The following is a 12,633-nucleotide window of genomic DNA, read 5'->3' as shown; positions in this document are numbered from 1 at the left end:
TGGAAGATGTCTTGCAGCTGTGCCTCTTTGGTTTTGTTCCAGAGATAGTATTTGTGTGCACTGTCAGAATGTCTTAAAGGCCCACCCTGGAAAGGATTCAACTCTATAAAAGGAGCTTTGTTTCATAACCTTTCACATGTTCTTATGGGGCTCTGGTGGTGATGGTGGTCTTCATAATCTTGTCTTTTAAACTGGCATTTTATGGAGACACAGGTTTCACAGTTTGAAAATAGGAATTACAGTTACAGTTACTGTATCTAGCAAAACAAATTTAGCCAAGCCCTTGGCACACACTCATGATTAAAAGAAAGTAAAACAACTCTCTCCAAATCTTAGGACTTCACTTTCCGTGAGTTTTTTCTTAACTTGTCTTCTGCCTCTGTGTTGAAAATGGCACTTATTTGATTAAATTCTTCTGTCTAATTTAATAAACATTCCATTATAAATCTGATTAATATATTAGAAGATAGTTTATTCAGGGAATCCCAAACCCAAGTTTGAATAGTTTAAGACATCAGTGACTTCTTGTGTTCAAGATTGTTCAACTACACTTGTTTTGAATAATGTGTTGACACAAATACTAAGAGATTTATCATCGAATATATTCTAGGAGATCGATTATATTTTCTACAAAATTTCCCCTTTTCTGCTAATTTTTTTCTTCTACTCCTTTCAGTGCTCCAAACTTACTGAAGTTATTTGGGAAGGAAACCAGGGCTTCAGATCTACTCCCATCTTTCTAGCTTCCTTAAACCCTTCTTCCCAAGCTTATGTATATTCCCAATTACCATTCCCTTAGGCTTCTGGTGTAAAGGTGTCCCTCTTGCTGTCCAAGGTTAAACTCTCTTTTTGTGGATCTTTGTGCTTCCATCTCTTCTGAACAATATGCCATCCATTTTCCGTTCTTTGTGTCTTCATCCTTTCCCCTCTTTGTCTCTCCTACCAAAAACCTGAACTAAACAAAACCACCAAAATGTCTCCTGTAGATTTACATTTTCCCTCAACCCTGTACTTCTTGTCATTATTACTTACCCCTTCTCTAGCAGTTTCTTCATTGATAAGAGTAATTTACGCTTGTTACCTCTTGCTCTCCCCTATGTTTTTTCCTCAGCCACATGACTTTATTCATTTCTGTCCACTAAACTTGCTCTTTGAGGTTACCATCAGTCTTCTCATGGAACTTTTTTAAACCTTATTGGTACCTGAAACAATCTGCCCTTACCTGTGTTGGCCACTTTTCCTTGCTTGGCTCTTATCTCTTGGCCATACTTCCTTGGTTTGCTTTCTTCCTCTTATGCTGACCTTCCCAGCTTCCTTCATAGGTTCCTTACTCTCTGCCTGGGGATTTATTGTGAGCATTTTTGTTACTGTTTGTTTTGCAATGAGTTTCATCTAACTGTAATGACCAAGTAGTTCCAGATCTTAGCATGGAAACCCAAACTCTTCCAGACACTTATCTCCAACCACCTGGATGTCCCACAACCACTTTAGACCAGATGCATTCACATGAAGTCATTGCTTCCTTTATCTATATTCTACCTTTTCTGAAGTTCCTTCTTATGTTAATTGCACTAGCATCTGACCTTTAACCTGAGAATTTCACTCTCCATTACTCCTGCAATCTAATTCGTTATCAAGTCCTGTCTGTTTTGCCCAGTAAATATTTCCTTACTCCATCTTTTCTGTTGTATCCTTGTTGCCTCTCTTCATTTGGATGTTCTCTTACTTAGATCACTGGAGCAGCTTCTTAACTAGTTTCCTTTCATTCTTGTCACTTGCTGTCACATGCTGCCAAAGTATTATTCCAGAAATACAAAATTAATATTTTCCATTGCCTACAGGATATAGTAAAAATGTCTGAGCTTAGCATACTGATCATTCATTATTTGACTGCAGTCTATTTTTCTTGATCCATCTTCTCTACTCCCCACCCTGTGTTTCAGGCAGATGATGTACTCTCTGTTCTCTATAACACATTTATCTTTCCTGATTTTGTGCCCTTTGCTTACTGTTTCCCTACGTTTATACCCACTTATAATGTGTCCAAGAAATGCCTACTTACCCTTCAAGGTCAGCTCAAGTGTTACCTCAGGAAGCATTCTTCCCCCACCGAGTCAGTTATTGTTAAATTGTGTATCTAGCTCATTTTATGCTTATATCATAGCTCTTACTCTCTTAGTAGTATAATTATTTAAATGATCTGCTTTCACGCTGCAGGAACCAAGTTTTGCACAAGCCTGTATCCTCAACGGCTATCAGCAAGCAAAGAGAAATTCCTCATTGAGTGAATGAATCTTAACAAAAGCCAAAGTATAGAATGAATTGAGAGCTCATAGGTAAATGTGATGGTGAGTACACTGGATTGGTGGTGGATACTTTTTATTGTTTTGGGTGGATGAGGGCTGTGGATTGAGGACGTAGATTAGAGTTTGTGGTGAGGGTTTTCTTTCAGATTTCAGATTTGGCAGTAAGTTTTAGAGATTAAGATGAAAGAAATAGGCACAACTATAGTTTTGAATTTTGGAGCTAATAAAGCTGTGAATAGTTGGAAGACACTGGATTCTCAAGCAAGTGCCCAAACCATTGCAATCTGCATACATCACACCAAAGGCAGACTAAGATGAAGGAAGAATCCTAGAACGAGTCATAACTCCCCAGGATGTGGTGCCTAGTTGTGCACTGCTTATTATACCTTAATATTACCCCAGTTTGCCCAGTTAGAAGCAGTGTTCAACTCTATGCAATGCTTTTTCTTTAAAATTATGTTAAATTTGTTTTTATGACCTATTGTGGTTTTCAGTTGAAACTAGTTTTGTTACTAGTTTTTTGTTTGAGTTCGTTTCAACAATTTTTGCATGTGCAATTCAGTGACATTGATTACATTCTTCACATTGTGCCATCATTCTCGCTATCTGTTCCCAAATTATGTCACCACCATTAACTTACTTAGACTCACTGTCCTCTAAACTTGTCACGTATGCTTTAGAGTTACTGTTGCCAGTTTGATGTCATATATATTGTTCTTTAACAGAGCTCAATGCTTAAGGCAAACATTCCTTACTAATTGAGCTAAGATGTTGTTAGGTTTAAAGATGACTTCAGGGGATCATTTTGGTTCAAGGCTTAAAGATAATCTCAGGTCAATAGATTTGGGGATTCTTCCAGTCTCAGTGGGTCCAGGAAGTCTGAAGTCCATAAGAATTTTAAATTCTCTGCCATATTCCGCACCCCTTTAATCAGGATCCATCTGTTGAATCCTTGATCAAAACATTCAGTAATGGTAGCCAGGCACCATCCAGTTCTTCTGGTCTCATGGTGAAGGAGGTGGAGGCATTAGACATATGGTCCAGTTCCTTCTCCAATTCCTGGGTTTCCTTCGTCTGCTCCAAGTGAATAGAGACCAATCGTTATGCCTTGGATGACCTCTCATGTGACACGTTTTTGACACGGGCCTTGTCTTTTAATGTTTGGCGTTTATATTGTTCTGGTAGGGCCTCAGGTCTTGGGTGGTGCAAATGGTTCGTGTTCAGCTACCAACTGAAAGGCCGATAGTTTGAACCTACCCAGCAGTGCTGTGGAAGAGAGGTCCATTATATGCAAGAGCTTCCATAAAGATTACAGCCTATGGAGCTAAGTTCTACTCTGTAACACATGGCGGGGGGGTTGCCATGAATTGGAGTTGACTCTACCGCATTGGGTTTAGTAGGGCCTGTAGCTGTTTTAAAGGAAAGAAGAGAAAAGAAAGGGTAAGGGAAACTATGGGGCTTAAGTTTGGGTGGGAAAGCATATTTCCTTCCAAAAGTTGAAGACAGGAGGATAAAGGGCTTGGTAGGAGATTACTATATGCTACCGCTTGATTTTAACAGATGAAGTTAAACTTAACGCTAGATGATACATTCAGCCCTTTTTTCTTGGGAAAAGCCTTGAAGACTTTTTTTTTTTTACCATCTAAACTGTGTTTCACAGTCATTTGCATTTGTATAGGACTTTGCACATTGCCAGTTGCTTTCACAGTGATCCTTCTTTGATCCTCACAACAATCCTGCTAAGTAGGCAGGATAGCTGCTGGTGCCTTTGTTTTATGGACATTAGTTAACAGACTTAGCTAAATTAAATGGCAACTTGGGGATATATCCAGACTATTTGATTATAAATTTACTGTTGTTTTGGGTTGGGAAGGAGTAGACAGTTTCTTGGCAATGTCCTCTTTAATTTTGGAAACTTAAAATTTTAGAAGAGGGGGAAGGGAGGGAATTTTAGGATTTTTCTTGTATCTAGAGGTGTTTTTTTAGAGGTTGGGGCAGGGCTGAGGAGCATTTTAAAAGTCTGTTGGTTTCCCAGCATCGGAGCTATTCCTTCTGGCTGTTGAACAGGGATGCTGTTGTTGTTGTTAGTTGTCATCATGTTGACTCCAACTCATGGTGACCTTATATATAACAGAACAAAATGTCGCCCAGTCCTGCACCATCTTCTTGATCATTGGGATGTTTGAGTCCATTTTTGCAGCTATTGTGTCAGCCCATCTCATTGAGGGTTTCTCTTGATTTTGCTGACCCTCTACTTTTTTTTTCTACTTTACCAAAAAAAAAAAAAAAAAGTAGCTAGGGCTACTTTACCAAACATGATGTTCTTTTCTAGTGATCAGTCTTTCCTGATGATGTGCTCAAAGTAAGGAAGGTGAAGTCTGGCCATCCTCACTTCTAGGGAGCATTCTGGTTGTATTTCTTCTAAGACGAATGGATTTTATTCATTCTTATGATAGTGACATCTTTACTTTTTAAAACTTTAAAGAGATCTTTTGTAGCAGATTTACCTAGTATAATATGTTCTTTGATTTCTTAACTACTCTTTCATGGACATTGATTGTTCATTCAAGGAGAATGAAATCATTGAAAACTTTAATTTCTTCTTCATTTACCATGATGTTGTTTTTCAGTTCAGTTGTGAGGATTTTTGTTTTCTTCATGTTGAGGTGTAATCCATACAGAAGGCTGTAACCTTCATTAGTAAGTGCTTCAAGTCATGTTCATTTTTGGTAATCAAGATTTTGTCATCTGCATATTGCAGGTTGTTAATGAGCCTACGTCTAATCTAACCCTGATGCTATGTTCTTCATATGTTCTAGCTTCTTGGCACATTTGTTCAGCATATAGATCGACTATAAGTAGGTGACAGGATACAACCTCACCACATACCTTTTCCAACTTTGACCTACTTTTTCTCTTCAAATGACTGCCTCTTGATTTATATACAGGTTTCACATGAGCATAATGAAGTGTGCTGGAATTCCCATCTTTTATAATGTTATCCATGATTTGTTATGATCCACACAATTGAATGCCTTTGCATAGTTGATAAAACACAAGTAAACATCTTTCTGTTATTCTCTATTTTTGGCCAAGATTTATCTAACAGCAGTGATGATATCCCTCACTCTGTGTCCTCTTACTGAATCCTTCTTGAGCTTCTAACAGTTTCCTATTGATGTATGGCTATAGTCGTTTTTTAATTGAGCAGAATTTTGCTAGCATGTAATATTAATGATATTGTTTGATAATTTACACATTGCATTTGATTGCCTATGTTTGGAATAGGCATGAATATGAGTCTCTTTCAGATGGTTGGCCAGGTAGCCGTCTTCCAAATTTCTTGACGTAGATGAGTAAGCATTTCCAGTATTACATCTGTTTTTGAAGGGTCCCGATTGGTATTGTATCAATTCTCGGAGCCATGTTTTTTGCAGGTGCCTTCAGGGCAGCTTGAACCCCTTCCTTCAGAACCTGTGGTTTTTGGTCACATGCGACCTCTTGAAATGGTCAAACATAGACCAGTTATTTTTGGTCAGTGACTGTGTATCTTTCCTAATTTTCTTTTGATGCTTTCTGCATCATTGAGTTTTTTGCCTATAGAATCCTAAAGTAATACAACTCAAGGCTTAAAATTTTCTCTTCAGTTTTTCAGCTTGAGAAATGCCAATTATATTCTTCCCTTTGGGTTTCTAACTCCAGTTCTTTGCACATTTCATCATAATGCTTTGCCTTATTGAGCCACCCTTTAAAATCTTCCGTTTAGCTCTTTTACTTCATCATTTCTTCCACTCACTGTAGCTACTCTGTACTTAAGAGCAAATTTCAAAGTCTCTTCTGACATTCATTTTGGTCTTTCCCTTCTTTCCTGTCTTTTTAATGACTTTTCACTTTTTTTCATGTAAGATGTCCTTTCACAGCTCTTCTGGTCTTTGGTCACTAGTGTTCAGTGCGTCAAATCTATTCTTGAGATGGTCTTTAAATTCAGGTTGTAATATTTAAGGATAAGGAGTCCTGGTGGCACAGTGGTTAAAGGACTCGACTGCTAACTGAAAGGCCAGTGGTTTGAAACCACCAGTGGCTTGTGGGAGAAAAATGTGGCAGCCTCCTTCCGTATTTACAGCCCTGGAAACCCTGTTGGGGTCACTATGAGCTGGAATTCGCTTGATGGTAGAAAGTTTGGTTTTTGGTTTATATTCAAGGATACACTTTGTGCTTACTTTTATTTTTGTGGACTTGTTTTAATTTTCTTCAGCTTCAACTTGAGCTTGCACACAAGCAATTGATGATACTCCCTGGGCACAGGTATGGGTAGGAATCTTTAAATCTCAAGAGCCTAGACCAGTGCCTGGTGAAAGAAGGAACTCAGCAAATGTTTCTTAAATACAACTGGAAGGAAAATAATGCATTTTAAAATACCTGCTGGATTATTGTACCGGTCTGATTGTGTGACACTAGAAGTGATGTTTTAACTTTTGAAGTTAATGAAAAAAAAGAAAAAAAAAGTTCTTAAGAGCTTTATCCTAGAACTTTTTAGATGTTTTGAAAACATTGACTTTTCGATTATAGATTCCCAACCACCTCTTTCTTATTATTATTTAAAATTTTGTGTGTGTGTGTTTTCTGTGCAAGTTTACACAGCAAATTAGGTTCCCATTTGACAGTTTCTACACAGATTATTCCATGACATTAGTTACATTTTTTTACAATGTATTAACATTCTCTTTAATTGTGTCCTGGCTGTTCTGTTTCCAGTACTCTGGTTTCCCTGCCCCCTTGTTTTCTGCTTTGCTTTAGAGTAAGTGTTGACCTTTTAGTCTAATATAGATGGTTTTTTAATGGAGTGCCCTACTTAGTGATAATATACTTTATTTTGTGTGCCAATATGTTCTTTCTCCAAAAGGTGACCTCAGAAGATAGTTTCCATTTAAGGTTTAAAGAGTATTTCAGAATGATAGTCTCAGGGAGTCTTCCAGTCTCAAATGGTACAGTAAGTCTCGTATTTGAAGCATTTGAGTTCTGTTCCATGTTTTTCTCTCATTCTATCAGGGTCCATCTATTGTGGCCCTGATCAGAATGGTTGGTAGTGGTAGCTGGGCACCATCTAGTTCTGATTTCAGGGTAGTTGAGGCTGTGACTCGTGTGGGCTGTTAGCTCTGTAGACTAGTTTCTTCTCTGAGACTTTGGTTTCCTTTTTTCTGTTTTGCTTCTAACCTGTAGAGACCAATAGTTGTATCTTAGATGGCTGTTTGTAAGCTTTTAAGACCCCAGGTACTACTGACCACACTGGGATGCAGAGCATGAACTTTTTGATGCCAATGGACTGAGTTTGCCCCACGAAACTACGGTCCTAAGCCTTCACACCCAGAAAACCATTCTCGCAAGGTGTTTGGCTATGTCTGCGAAGTGTCTGTAACTGTGTCCTCTGTGATTATATATGTGTGCACACATATCTGTACATGCATGTACATGTAGATTCTTCTATCTGTGCATACATATATACTCATTTGTACCTACCTATAAGGTCGTTACGAGTCAGATAAGGTCGTTACGAGTCAGATCGACTCGATGGCAGTGGGTTTTGTTTTTTTTTTTGGTTGGTTTATACATATATATGCCTATACACCTACGTATGTAACCATGTACTCGTATTTTGGTTATTGTTGGTGTTGTTTTCCAATTATGTGTCATGTTCTTTAGCACAAAGATCCTTTTGTCTTGTGTGCTTCTTAGTGGCGTCATTTCCTCTGGTCAAGCTGTGATCATTACACCCACATTCTGTGCTACTTTTCTTATCACCAAAAATAACAAGTATCTAGGCTCTACTTTTTTTCTTAGGCTCTAGAGAGTGATAACCTCTCTCCGCAACCCATCCCTTGGAACCGCTAACGGGCATTGATGTCTGTATCTATTCTTATCTTTTTAAAAAGTGGGATCATACAATATTTGTCTTTCTGTGATTGACTTATTTCAATCACCATTATGTCCTCCAGATCCATCCATGTTATAAAGTAAAACCTTTGAAAGCTGAAACCTGTCTAAGGGGGAAACCTGTCAGAGAAGGAAAACTAAAATGTCTTCCACTAATAGAAAACGATAGAAAAGTGGTAGACTGCATCCTGTCAAAGGTGGAAAACTTGCGAGAGACAGAAAAACAAGACAGTCCTGACGAGTTCCATCTCTCAGAGGTTTCACTGTAATATGTTTTGTGGACTCAATCGTGGTTCTTTATGGTTGCATAATAGTATTCCATTGTATATGTGTACCACGTTTTGCTTACCCATTCATCTGTTGAAGGGCACTTAGGCTGCTTTCATTTTTTTGCTATTGTGAATAATGCTGCAGTGAACATCGGTGTGAATATCTATTTGTATCTTAACAGAGACTTTTTAGGTCTCAAGTAGGATTTCTGGACCATAAGGTAGTTCTGTTTCTAGTTTTTTTTAGGAACCGCCGTACCATTTTCCATAGTGGTTGTACCATTTTATAGTCCCACCAGCAATGGATAAGGGTTTGAGTCTCCCCACATCCTTGCCATCATTTGTTGTTATATGTTTTTATTTATCACTGCCATTTTAGCTGGGGTGAGATGATACCTCATTGTAGTTTTGATTTGTATCTCCCTGATGGCTAATGGGAGCCCTGGTTGTGCGGGTGGTTGAGAGCTTGGCTGTTAACCAAAAGGTCAGCAGTTTAAATCTACCAGCCTTTCTTTGGATAGTTCTACCCTGTCTTATAGGGTCACTGTCAGTCAGAATTGACTCAATGGCAATGGGTTTGGTTTTGATTTTTCGGAATGGCAAATGATCTTGAGCATCTTCTCATGTGTTTTTTGGCTGGTTGCATGTCTTTGGTGAAGTGTCTGTTCATGTCCTTTGCCCATTTTTTAATTGAGTTGTTTGTCTACAGATTCTCAACCAACCATGCTTTTATTCTTTTGCTCTCTGTTTACCTACTTCTGTTCTTTGTCCACATCCCTGTAAAAATCTGGGGTCACATTGTATATGGGAGCTCATTTAATTTCTCAGTTTTAATAGTCTAACCTTTTTTATCCCCTGTGTTCATGGTTTGTTGTGTTTCCAAATCATAATGCTCCAAAACTTACCCTCTGTCTTGACTCTCTTAACCTTTGTCTGAAGTCATGAGATGCTGATGTCTTAAAAGCAGAATCGTTTGTTTTGAAGGCAGCAGAAGAGCCAAGCAGTAGCACTGAGTTCCATAGTGAAGGCGGTAGGAGAGTAAGAGAAGACAGCAGGACCCACAGGAGTGATGAGAGGTGTCTGGGTTGGAGTACTGAGAGCCACCAGTATAGACCTCACTGTGGGTCCAGTGTCCACAGGTCAGTAGTTCTCAGATTTCTGGATTCCGTAGAGTAATTTTTTTGTAGAGTAATACATTTCAGAAAAAGGTTTGGAGCCACTATTTTTCCAAGTAAGATTATTAAAATAAGTCTGCCAACATTTTAAAATAAAATCCTCCAAATTTATTAAAAAATATGTTTAACAATAAAGTAGGAAAAATGATCAGAGTAAAGGATGATGCTGTGAATTGAATAAAATTGGCTCTACCGAAAACTCAGCAAATTACTCTTTTGTGAATCAGTGAAAATTTTATGATGAATAATTAAGTTTACTTCCATTATATAGGATGGCTTTTTTTTTTTTTTAAGTTTTATATTTTCTCCTTTTGACAAATTAATCTGTACAGAGCTGCTACTGAAACATACTTTTACTAAGTCTTCCCATAAAGGAAACCTTATCCTTTCATTGCCAGCTGGTACAGATGACATGTTGGTTATTTAAATATCCGAAGTCCTTTCTTTCTGATTAAAAATATACTTTTCTTCTTGTTATTTATTTATTTTTAACTCTTTGCTGTAGGTGAGCATGAACAGATAGAATTACTTATTAATTTAGGGACAGCTTGAAAGGAGAAATAGTATTATAACAGACTGAGGTTGTAAAAGTGCATACTTGTATGGGTAGCTTGAGAAGTCCTCGTAGTGCAGTGGTTAAGCGCTCAGCTGCTAATCCAAACATCAGCAGTTTGAACCTATCAGTCGCTCCACCGGGGGGGTGCGGGATGGAATACCTGATGGATCTTCTCCTGTAAGGATTACAGCCTAGGAAACCCTATGGGGCAGTTCTACTCTGTCCTGTCGGGTCTCTTTGAGTTGGAATTTACAGCACATGTGACAACAACATGCATAGTCTGACCATCTCAGTCCTGAATTGTTAATATAGATAGGTACATTGAGTGAAAAAAACAGAATTCAAATTGTGGAAATGTAATGGGAGGTGTGGGAAGCTGTATTTTGTAGAGTTAAGGAAGATCAGTTGCTTCTCAGGTGTCTTTGCCCTGAATCTCAGAATTAGCATATTTTTCTTTAGTGACTCTTATATTTACTTTGCTTATTTATGTATTTGTATTTATATGATGGGTATAACATTACCTTATCTCAATTTAGGGTGGGTCTATAAAACAGGAATTTATCAGCTTTATAACTGTGCTTTATACCTACACAACCTGGAGTAAGACAAGCCTGCATTTATATATACAACTCAAATAAATAAGCTTAAGTTATTCCCACAAAAACTAACTTTAAAAGAGAAAAAAATTCTCAGCAGTGGTAGAATTACAAAAATTATAATTATAGAATTTTAGTTGTATCATTACAACTGTTCCTTATGTAGAAGGGGTCTTCATTTAGTGGGTAGAACAGGCAGTGGGAAGATGAGGGCTTTTCCCCCCCCTTGATCCCATGTGAATTTTCTAGCTGAGGAATGAAGTGACTTGGAACCAACCTGGGCGTTTCTACTGAGCATGCCCTATTCCAGCAGTGTCCAGCTTGGGTGGGGCTGGTCTTGCTCATTAAGCTTTTGGACGCTGGATTTCCATCAGCTTTCCAGTCTTCTAATGACAGAAGAGCAGATAACTGGCTTGATGTGCTTAAAAGCTGCGTATGTATTTTAGGGGGAGATTTTAAGGAAGTTTTTGTTGTAGCGGAGAATTTTGTGGTGATTACGTTTGCTTTTGAAGGGAGTTTGTAATCGTGAATTGAAAATTTGGGAAATACTAATGTACAGAATATATGGAATGTGGGTAAATGCACTGTTTGCAAATTCAGTTCAGTTATATTTTAACCAAGTCCTGTGGAAATTTTTTTTTTTTTAGTGGCCAGAGTTTAGTTTTAGATGACTTGTATGCCTTCCTCAAGGCAATAGGGAATTTTGTCAGGCTGTCTTTAGCATAATAGCTTTCTCAGGTTTGGCCTATGAGAATAATGAAGCTAGTTGGTTTATTTTATGTACTTGTCTTGCTGTTTCATAATTAATTTATTCAGTGGTACCCACGCTCTATGAAAGTTAATTATTTCCAGTGAAGACTGTATGAGATTAATAGTGTACTTTTTTTTTTTTAAATTGTAACACATTAAAGGATGGTAGATTTAAATTTTATTAATTTTTAAGATGCTCCATTTTCATGCTAGCTTGTCTGATTAAACAAACTTGTACTGTATCTGTCAGGGATTTGAATTCACATTTTTTAGCATCAACAGATTAGTAGGTGTTTATAGTTATCAAGCATTGTGTATTGTTTTGATGTTGTCACACTCTAAATGAATATTGGTTGAACAAGTATAAGTAGGAAACCCTGGTGGTATGGAAACTCTGGTGGCATAGTGGTTAAGAGCTAGGGCTGCTAACCAAAAGGTCAGCAGTTCGAATCCACCAGGCACTCCTTGGAAACCCTCTAGGGTAGCTCTACCCTGTACTATAGGGTCGCTAAGAGTTGGAATCGACTCGACGGCAATGGGTTTGGTTTTTTTTTTTTTTTTAAGGATAAGTATCAGCATCTTTTATTACTGAATATTTAATTTGTTGTCATGTTGAAGAAATGTGAGAATTGATCATGTTGCCCAGATTCTGACATCCAGACTTAGAAGAAAGTCTTAATGCATTTTCTTTATATAATTTACTAGTCTAACAACTTCAAATAGAACCTTGTTTCAATGCTGTTTTCTGACAAAATGAAAAGTAGTACCACTATAATTTGCAGATAATCTCTGCAATTTCTTTTTTTATTGTTGACACTGCAGTGCTTCTGTACCCCTGAAGTAACTGTTTTATTCTTTCGGAAGCATATATGTATTTGTGAAGTTTGTTTACTATTATTTGTCCCAACAAAGAATTGTCCCTTCAAATTATTGGTAACTTGGATGTGGGGACTGAATAAATTATAACTGTTGAGCTGATACTGATGATCTGAACATCCTGTTACCCTCATCTACTTTGTAGTGTTTTTTATTATCTGTTGTATTGATATA

At 37.7% G+C, this 12,633-nt stretch overlaps 1 protein-coding gene across 14 annotated transcripts in view; it reads left to right on the top strand.

Moving 5' to 3' along the window:
* EPB41L2 (erythrocyte membrane protein band 4.1 like 2) overlaps positions 1–12,633 on the top strand; it is a 266,903-nt gene that overhangs the window by 91,846 nt on the left and 162,424 nt on the right. Inside the window, exon 2 of one of the 14 annotated variants that reach the window (XM_064290817.1) lies at positions 2,218–2,348. The exons of the other annotated variants lie outside the window; for them this stretch is intronic. The gene's annotated coding sequence lies outside the window, so the exon portion shown is untranslated. The remainder of the gene's footprint in view (positions 1–2,217; positions 2,349–12,633) is intronic. 14 annotated transcript variants of the gene reach the window in all.

This window comes from Loxodonta africana, chromosome 1, assembly GCF_030014295.1.
Source record: "Loxodonta africana isolate mLoxAfr1 chromosome 1, mLoxAfr1.hap2, whole genome shotgun sequence".
NCBI classification, from domain to species: domain Eukaryota; kingdom Metazoa; phylum Chordata; class Mammalia; order Proboscidea; family Elephantidae; genus Loxodonta; species Loxodonta africana.
This window is presented reverse-complemented; position numbering and strand designations above follow the sequence as displayed.